Source organism: Cebus imitator, unplaced genomic scaffold (genome assembly GCF_001604975.1).
Source record: "Cebus imitator isolate Cc_AM_T3 unplaced genomic scaffold, Cebus_imitator-1.0 Scaffold319, whole genome shotgun sequence".
NCBI classification, from domain to species: Eukaryota; Metazoa; Chordata; class Mammalia; order Primates; family Cebidae; genus Cebus; species Cebus imitator.
The window spans coordinates 1,478,118-1,487,373 of NW_016107634.1; the positions used below are offsets into that span (position 1 = coordinate 1,478,118).

General features: G+C 34.9%; 1 protein-coding gene and 1 non-coding gene across 4 annotated transcripts in view; one reads left to right on the forward strand and one right to left on the reverse strand.

The window, feature by feature from the left end:
- The window catches only part of PTN (pleiotrophin), a 114,214-nt gene that overhangs the window by 58,885 nt on the left and 46,073 nt on the right, over window positions 1-9,256 (forward strand). The gene's annotated exons all lie outside the window — the stretch shown is intronic.
- Window positions 536-611, reverse strand: LOC119467703. Its single transcript, XR_005196296.1, has one exon. It is a non-coding gene; the product is annotated as a small nucleolar RNA SNORD81 (small nucleolar RNA).

A 9,256-nucleotide genomic window follows, 5' to 3' on the forward strand; every position in this document is an offset into this window, starting at 1 on the left:
TTGGTCAGGCTGGCCTCGAACTCCCAACCTCAGGTAATCTGCCCACCTTGGCCTCTCAAAGTGCTGGGATTACAGGCATGAACAGCTTGTTTATTAAACAATTCATTTATTAAAACTCACTATAAGACTTCTACCTCACTAAACTATTATAATATGAACTTTGCTGAATCCTAATCAATTCCCTGCTTTGAAAGCTTCACCTTATATCACTTGAGACCTGACCCTAAAGCCCTGGAAATACCCTCTTTCACCTATTCCTCCGGAGACACTAAGATGTAGTCAAGGTTATCCTATTTGTTGCTGTGGTAAGTTTAATAATATTAGCTTTGCTTAGTCAATAGATTTTTCTGGTTGGGTTTCTAGGGGAACTCAACTGTTGAAAGTAATTCTCATATATATCTTTTATAATCTGGAAAAAAACATTATTAAAGAAAATAAGTCATTTAATAGGCCCCACTGGCTTCAGAATGAACTGTGCTATAGACAGTTTTGAGCACATAAAATGTAAGCCTTTTTTTTTCCTATCCATTTTTGACACTATATCAGATTTTTTATTGTCATCAAGTAATCAGTGAGAGAGTTTAAACTGAGGCAAGATCATCATGTATTTGTAAGACTTTTAATTGCATGGAACATTTTGTCATATTGAATATAGGCATTATCACATTATTATGAAAACCTTCAAATTTTAGTTTAAGTTCTTTATGGATGAGGGTCATATAGTACATTTTATATGTTCACAGAATCTTGTATATAACAGAACTAAACAAATTCTGGTTGTTGGATTAGGAGTTTAAGGACCGATTTAAGGTCATTCCCCCTTTTAAAATTCTCTGGAAAAAATGCATATTTTGTTTTACTTATTTCACATCCTGGGTGACTCTAAGCAGAAAGAAACTCCATGTCATACCAACAATAGCTGACAAGCTTTAAATATACATAGTAGTGATCAGGTTTGGGCCACTTAAATTACTTTTTACAAGTCCTTTGGAAATAAAAGTTATTTGAAAGAAGCACTAAAAGTAGAGGTGACAGCTAATTGTTTATAAATTATGCATATGAAATGCCAAAGGAGGCAACAGAAATATTTTTATGAACCAAACAGCAAATATCACATCATTTGGGGAACAAGCCTCAGTTATTCAATGTGCTGCTTTGTAAACATAGCACAGAGATTTTAATCTATAAAATGGGATGGCTGATCATTACTTTCATGAAACACGAATGAGAGTTATTACATAATAAACAGAATAATTAAGACTCAATTCAAGTTAACTTCTTATCTGGCTTCGGTATTAACTATCTGTGTGGTTGGGAGTAAGTTATGCATCTATTAAATCTTCAATTTTATAGTCTATTAACTGCAAATTAACAATGCCTGCCATGTTTATCTCACAGTGATTTTGTAGAATTGAGCAAGATTGAATCATACTATTTGGGGGTGAAAAGTAGTTAAGCCTTATTTAGTCCAACTAAGTATGGAAATATGCTCTGAAGAAGAAAGTTTAGTACCGTATATATGATACCTTCTGATTTTTAACTCATTCTGAAATTATTCTTTGAAATATTTATGTACTTTCCCAAGAGATGTGCTTATCTCTACATTTGCATCACCCAGCCTGGTACCTGGTCTTTATTGTGCATTCATACTATAAAGTTGTTCAGTCTAAATGAATAGTTAAGTAAAAAAGAAATTCTTTCTCCTTCGATGAATAGACTGGCTCACTTTTCTCCTGTTTTACTCTTCTGTGTGTTAATTTGCTTGACATATTCATAAGTTGGATATGATGACCTTATTCTACCACTCTGAGGTATTATGATAACTTAAGGTGAAAATGGGAATTGATCATAAGAAAGATCACTTGCTGGAAGCTGGTAACATGAGTTGCTATCGAGGTTTTCTAAAAGTTTAGTGAAACAGGAGGCCAGAGGGAGCAAGTAACCGTGAATAGTGGGGTTTGTTTAGAGAGCTGAGGGCTCATACCTTTATGTAGTAAGTTTTCCAACTAACAAACTTTGTAGGTACAGTTTTATAAAAAGTACTGCAATACTTTCCAATATTGCTGATTACATGCCTTATAACTATACCTCAATGACTTTATCTTAATTAATATCAATATTGTAAACTCCGTGGGTGCTTTTATTAGGGTAAACTGAGTTTTTGGGAGTTACTTGACTCCTCTCTAAATGACTCTAAACTAGGTGCATATGAGCTTTAAAGAATAATTTCCCCATGTTTTCCTTTATTTTTATTGGATGCCAATACATTTGACTGTAGCATGTATTTTCCTTCTATTTTCTACAGACTTGAAAACCAGATAACCAAGACTGTAGAATATACGCAAAATTCAAAAGATAATGATTGATAGACATTCTAAGAGTATCAACCACATGAGGTTGTTTCACTGAGTTTGGCTTGTCAGTCTTTTAAAATTAATTCACTTATTCACCATTTGCCACATGCCTAGGCACTTTACTGGAGACAGGGGTAGAAAGATGATATAGGACACATACTTCTAGATACATGAGGTAGCTGGATTTATACTCCAATTAAAAAAGATGTTATTGTATGGTCTAAAGGAAATACTGTGATCTAGGTTAGCAACTACTTTATTTTTATTTTTATTTTTATTTTTGAGACAGTGTCTGACTCTGTCTCCAGGCTGGAGTGCAGTGGTACCATCTTGGCTCACTGCAACCTCCACCTACTAGGTTCAAGCAATTCTCCTGCTTCAGCCTCTTGAGTAGCTGGGACTACAGGGACATGCCACCAAGTCTGGTTAATTTTTGTATTTTTAGTAGAGACATGGTTTTATCAAGTTGGCCAGGCTGTCTTGAACTTCTGACTCCAAATGATCTGCCCACCTTGGCCTCTCAAAGTGCTGGGATTACAGGCATGAGCTACCATGCCTGGCCTAGGTTAGCAACTACTTAAAATTCAGTTAAAATTTGTAACTGCAAAGTAATATTTTCTAATTTGTTTGAGCGTTAGTTCCTGATGTCATAGTCATATCAGATTCATTATAATCAGAGTTAATTCTGTATCCTGTTATCTATGTATGAGTTGATAGGAATTCAACCTCATTTCTCACTGAGAAAAATTAAATGAAATTTAATGTATAGAATCCAGCTCAATATCAGGAAGAACTTTCTAACAATTTGAAATTCCCAAAAATGGAATGTACTGGTTTGCTCATAAGCTTTGCTTTCTTACTATTTATATATATTAAGCTCATAGTCAAGTAATACCTTCAGTGTAAGCTATGAACCAATGTGAAACAAGTTATTTTCTAATACTTATTTAGGCTGTTGATTTAAATGTATTCAAATGTAGGATTTTAAAATTATTGTTAGATGTTAATTTCTTTTAGGTCAATATTTATTTCATTGAGAATATAGTTAATATTGATTCTGTCATCACTTCCATTCCACATTTATTCCAATTTAACATTCCTGCTTGAACTAGAATCCTTTTCATGTCTTTATTCTAATTACAAAGTCTTTACAGAACAGATGAAGAAGGGAATCTTCTATCAGTTCCTTGTAGGCACCTCTCCAAGTTGACTTCTCCAGAATGTAGTCATCTCACAGTGTATCTACCTCGTAATATTATTGTCTAACTAAACACCACTATCTTAGTGGTATATTTCAGAGTATTTGCCAGATCATTTCCTGAAACCAAGATACTCTAAGGCAATAAAATCACTATCATTAACCACTTTCTTGTAGAACTAAATGAGGTTTCTTTGGCATGACGAAACCATTTTGATCTTTTAGTTTACTCTTTGATGAATTTCCATGGTAGTTTTAGCCTTTAGGCTAATTATTTCTGAGAAGGAGAGAGGTCAGTGAGTGGGAGCGTTTGATGCATCTGAGGAAAGAAAGTTAAAAAAAAAAAAAAAGACCTTCTTCTTTGACATGGTAACTGTGCAGAACTTCAGAAGACCTCTGAAGTTTCAGGAAGCAATTGATTTGTACATACCATTATAAAATCTTATGCTCATTTTCACATTCATTTACCAACACTACATGCACTGAATCATTAGGTAAAAGGAGACTGAGGAGGGCTATTTGTATGAGGGAGGAGGATGGTGTAAATGAAGTCCAAAAGACCATGTTAGAAGAAAAGAAAAGTGGGCTTTTAGAGGATACAGTGAGTGATCAGAATCAGCGTCCCTGATTTTTGCATTTCCGATTTCTAATAAGTCACATTTCTTTCTTTCTTTTGGCATATTTTTTAGTAGCAAACCTTTCATCATTGCCAAAAGTATGAGGAAGAATGCAAAGAATGTAGCAGAGTGGATGGGGATGGGTATCCTTATCAAACTCTAAGTCCACTAGAAGTTTTAAACTAACCTCATGAAATGTTTTAGTTTTGGAAGATGTCACTAGGTCTCTAATGAAATAAGTTTGCCAGGCTTCTAACAAGATTTTTCTCTTTCCCAAAGCACCACTCTGAATAATCAATGAAGCCTTTCCTTGATTTCTTTTCTCGTTTTTTCCTTTTTTTCAGTTCTTCTTTATTTTTTTAGTCAATGAGCTCAGCCGTAAATGAAAGCTGGAGTTGTATGAACTGAATCAGCTGGAAATAGTGGCTGAAAGGCGTGCAAATCAAAGCTGGCAAGTTCAGCTCTTCCGTTCTTGAAGGAGAAGCTAACTTCAATCCAAATGGCTTCCTGGGCAATTGTTTGATTATTCTAGGGTTTTGTTCCTGGTATGGAACCAGGCATTAATAACCTAGTTTTTGCCAGCTAAACCAAGAAAACACACATCTCATCTTTACCTAGCAGTGCCTTAGTACCCATGTGGACACTTCCTAACAGTGTGGGAACTGTGTGGGAAGGGATTTTACATCATTTGTGGAGTGGAGGTGGGAGTGGAGAGGGTAGCCTTCAGGCTCTTTGATATTTCCTGCTCTGCTCTAGCCTAGCACACAGTAGAGAAACTAGGAGCTCTGGAAGTCAAGCAGCCTCATCCTCATTCACTTTGGTACCTATGCTAGGGGCCAGGACTTCTAATATTTTTGCTGGAGATAGATATGCATCCATACACACCCACATTTTCTGGAGTAGAAATTATTCGTCTTTGATTAATTTATTTCTAGATCATCACAAAGTATATTGAAAAATCCTTGCAAAGAGGGAAAAACTAAATATTACTTTTAAATATAGCAAACTTTCTGATTGTTAAATATTATACTTTATTACATTAATATAATGCTTTGTTATGTAGCCATTATTAATCACATCATTAATTCAATGGTTGGTATTTTCTTGTCTTAGTTACATTATTATTTTTTCTTAGTATCTCGAATATTTTTAAAGGCCTCCAAACGCCTAAGGTGCTGGATACTCTGACTCTCATGGCCGATGGATAAAGTGGACATGGTGAGGAAGTGAATTCCTGACTCTGTTCTGCTTCTGTGCCACTGCTTGTCCACCTACCTCCTCATTTTCTAGTTCAGACTAATAAATTATCAGTCATATATTTAAAGTTTGTATAAGATTATGCTACAATATTAAAAACTCTCTGGATATATTTTATATACCCATTAGCTAAGAAACAGAACCTTAAAGCTATGGTATGCATTTCATTTTGTTGAGGTTTTACATAGCTCACACTTTTGTAAGAATACATAGCTTCTCTAAAAACCAAAGTGACACCTCTTTTCTATCACTCAATTAATGCTATGATAGGCAGACAATTAAATACAGACTTTCTGAATGTTGTAATCAGTGATATTTTCTCTTCACATGAGTTTCTAGAAAGTTTAAAGCCAAATGTAGGGTAAGTTATTATAAATATATTTGAGTACGTAACAGGCGCTTTATCTTTTGAATTTTGTGATTAAGAGCACGGGTGTAGTTTGGTGTTGAGCAGGCCTGAGTTCAAACCCTGCTTATAGCACTTGGTAATCTTAGGCAAGTTACTTAAATCCTCTAACTCACAGTTTCCTCAGCTGTAAAACTGAAATAATATTGATTACTTTCTAAAGTTATTGTGAAAATAAAAGTTGGATATAAAGCTCTTAGCACAGGCAGTCTTTAATACATGCTGGTTATTAAATGTTCCTATTCTTATTACTCTTGGTCTTCAATTTTTTTTGACTTTTAAATTGTTCTAAAGTGCATATGTCTTTAAAAGGTGTCTTAAACACTTATTGGAAAAAGTTGGGCTATAAATAAATTAAATAGGTCAACCAGCAAATAATTACCAAATATTTAAATATTTTATTCTGAAAGAAATTGTGGTTTAGAAGAGTTTCTCAAACTTTCATGTGCAGAAATAAGAATTCACCTGGGGATCTTAATCTCATTAAAATGGAGATTGTCATCCAAAAGTTCTGGAGTAAGGCTTGAGCGTCTGCGTTTCTAACAAGCACCTGAGTGAGGCCCACACTGCTAGCCCTGGGAGTGGCCTTGCATAACAAGGGGTTCTGAAGAGAGATGTGGGTATCATCTTTAGAGCTTTATAAAAGCACATAGTAGCTGGCTCCGTTTCTTGAACTCCTTGAATCATAAAGCAGTGAGATGGTCTCTTATTTCTTACTCTTTTAATGTTTTTTTTTAATTTAAAATTTTTTAAAAATGTATATATATATATTTTATCACATTTTAGGTTCTGGGGTACATGTGAAGAACATGCAGCATTGTTGCATAGGTACATACGTGGCAATGTGGTTTGCTGCCTTCATCCCCATCACCTATTTCTCCCCATGTTATCCCTCCCCAACTTCCTACCCCCTGCTGTCCCTCTCCTAGTTCCCCCCACCACAAACCTCAGTGTGTGATGCTCCCTTCCCTGTCTCCATGTATTCTCATTGTTCAGCACCCGCCTATGAGTGAGAATATAAGGTGTTTGATTTTCTGTTCTTGTATCAGTTTGCTGAGAATGATGGTTTCCATCATTCCAACCCTAAAAAGGACACGAACTCATCGTTTTTTATGGCTGCAAAATCTGAAAGAATCACATAGGATGCTGTTTCTAAGTGTCATGGTTTTTTCTGTTCTTTTGAGTGATAACAGCCCCGTTATTTGGCAGTTGGCCCCTTGGACAGTCTTTTCCCTTATATTCTATGAACTCTGGAAGACTTTCATTAAGTCATATGGCATATTTCTTAGGCTCTTCTAATATAACTTGGCTGAATCACATAGGCTATCCAGGAGCCAAGAAATAGTCTCTAAACCAATGTTATCTTAAACGAATGATTGTTTCTGAGACAGCTATATGATCTTTTAACTTCATAATTTCATTAAAACTCCTCTCATTAAGGTTATTAGTGACTTTATATTGCTAATCCCTATGGAAACCTCTCTGTAGAATTTGGCTTTGCTCATCATTCTTATTTTTCGAAAATTTCTTTTTTATTTTTCTTTTTTTGAGACGAAGTCTTGCCCTGTCACCCAGGCTGGAGTGCAGTGGGGCGATCCTGGCTCACTACAGCCTCTGCCTCCTGGGTTTAACAGATTCTGCTGCCTCAGCCTCTCAAGTAGCTGGGATTCCAGGTGTGTGCCACCACACCTGGCTAATTTTTTTTTTTTTTTGTATTTTTAGTAGTGACAGTGTTTTGCCATGTTGGTCAGGCTGGTCTTGAACTCCTGGCCTCAAGTGATCCACCTGCCTCGGGCTGCCAAATTGCTGGGATTACAGGCATGAGCTACCATGTGCATTCCCAGTTTGTGTGGTTTCTGTTTGCTCTTTTTCATTGTCTCTTATTGCTCTTCTGGCTGCTACCCCTAATTCCCTAAATCACTAATATAAGAATTAGAATTCTTGCCTCTTGCTTACTTCCTCAGTTCTTGCTCTATGTCTTCTTATTTTATGGTCTCCTCAGGCAATGCCAAATCCCCCTACTTATTCAAATATATTTTTGCAATGCTTTAATTTCTATCTCAAGACTAGAGCTCTCTTCCAGATCCATATCTACCAATTATTTCAACTCAGATGCCCTACTGGCACCTTAAATTCAGTATATCCAAACAGAACCTTACTACTTTTCCTTAACTTTACTTACTTATTTAAGCCATAATTATTCATATTAAAAGTGGAGAGAGTAAAAGAACATAAGTAATTAAATATTATAATAGTTAAATCACATTTAACAGATGTCAGATGCTTAGACTGTTTTACTTAGGATAGATCATAGCATGCATTACTTAGGGAACTACTTATGAACCCATATTCTATCTGTTGACAACTTATCTCTGGATTGAGGATCAGAAATCTGGGAGATATACTAGGTTTCTCCTTTCATCAAATATTCAATTAATTTTATAAGTCCAACACATTTATCTCCTAAAAAAATTAACTTTTGTTCTTCTCAGCGCACTTATTTTTCAAAGTCACAGTTTAATTCTGTAATGTGTGACCTGTACTATGTCAAGTGGCCCTCTGTTAGCCCCTCTGGCTTTAGCCTCATTGACCTCCACTCACTCAGCTTATTTATTGCCTGCTGAGTGTTCTCTCAGAAATTCAAATCTAATAGTAGTCTTCCTTTGTTCAAAATTCTTCATGGATCCATATTTCTTAAAATATTGCATCACCAAATTTTTTACATAACCCTTGTATATGACAATCAAGAAACGTAAGCTTAGTCTTTTCTATCTCTATATAGAAAATATTTCATATTTTCAAATTTCCTCATGGATGTTCCAGCAATATTTAACTAATTGTTGACTTCTGAAATAGATTACACTTACTCAAATCTACAACTTTTCCTGAAGGTTCTTTCTCTTCTAACTTAATTTGCTATTTTAGACTAAACTCAAAAGTATGCTCCTCTGGAAGCTTTTCTTAAATTCTATGAACATACTTGGGTAAATATTCAATTCCCATTTAAAAGAAAATTTCAGTGCAGCAATTTTCTAATTTTAGTGCATCTTAATTTCATCAGGAGATAATATTGAGTTTGATCAAATATTTTTTATTGTAACTGATTAGATGACCATGTGATTTTTCTCCATTATTCCAGTATTATATTAAAGTGGTAAAATATATGGACATTCAATTGTTAAGTTAACCTTGCATCCTTAAGATCACTAGTTATGATTTACTAGCTTTAGTTTTGTATTTATTGGACTTGGTTTAATAATATTCTTAAAAGATTTTGATGTTTATGTTTATTAGAATATTGGCATACAATTTCTTGTAATGTCTTTTCAGGTTTTGGTATCAGGTCAAGTTCATTCATACTGAGTTTTTTCTACTCGTGAATTTCTCTGTTTTTAGACTTCAGATTATGATTCTGGATTGACCT